We start from the raw sequence: 1111 nt of genomic DNA, 5'->3' as shown, positions 1-1111 counted from the left end.
CCTAATTTCTTCTTTCTACTTTGTGTGACTGCACCTTCAGACATTTTTGGTTTGTGTACGAGAGAGGTTTAGCTTTTACTGCATTTTTGTAGGTTTGTTTCAGAAGGCTGTAGACCTGGATCTCACTAGTATCATCAATGTGCATTTCTGTCACGTATATGCCGAGGACATGTGGGTCACAATGCATCATTGGTAACATTTAACCTAAAATATTGACAATTAGTGCGGCATCATTGTTATTAGGAAAAAGCTAAGACCAATAACTATCACTACATTTATAAAGAGGATATTTTGTTTTTTTGAATTGTTGAAAGCAGTTTTTAAAATCCCACAACATTCAGATTCTTTGGTGATATGTTAGTGGATAAAATTTCTGGAAAAATACTTCAATTATAAAAAAAGAAGATGGCAGTATTCAATATAGTGTAAGAAAAAAATATCTATCATCCATATTCTCCCACTTCTTCCTTCAGAGTCCTGGTCAGGCTGGTGGGAAATATTTAAAAAGGTTATCTAATATCAAAATAATGCACTTCATAACTTTAAAGCTCATCTGCAGGTCATTTTACCATGCAGCCCAGGGACCCAGAAGGCTAAAGAGTGGGTTTCTTTCTTAAGATTTCATTTTTATATTAACTTTTCGGTGGTGGAGGGGGATGGGGTTAAGTGAGTCATTGAATTCTCTCATTTGCTATAAAAATAATGTTAAACAGGAGGTTTAAACGCGTCAGCAAACCTGTATAAAGGGCGAACAGGTGACTGAGGTGAGTTTCTTTTCCCATCATTGAACCGTGCTGCAAAATGAAAAGAATAATAAAGTGATTTACTTACAATATGTGATTACTCACAAATATAATCACCTACTATCATATATATCAGCCCGGAACATTTTTGGTACTTTAAGTTAAGATATAAAAAAAAAACTATCCGATTAAATATGTATGAATTAAGAAAAAATATATTGAAAACAATAAAAATTTTGGAAAAACAAAAATAGGACTTTCACAATTTATAAAATGGTTAAATCCACGTCTTTGTTTCCATTTTGATTAATTTAGGAAAGATTCTACAAACTAGATTAATGTCTTTGGCTTTTTAACAAAGTGTGAAA

Source organism: Cyprinodon variegatus, unplaced genomic scaffold (assembly GCF_000732505.1).
Source record: "Cyprinodon variegatus isolate N-32 unplaced genomic scaffold, C_variegatus-1.0 Scaffold837, whole genome shotgun sequence".
Lineage (NCBI taxonomy): Eukaryota > Metazoa > Chordata > Actinopteri > Cyprinodontiformes > Cyprinodontidae > Cyprinodon > Cyprinodon variegatus.
This window is presented reverse-complemented; position numbering follows the sequence as displayed.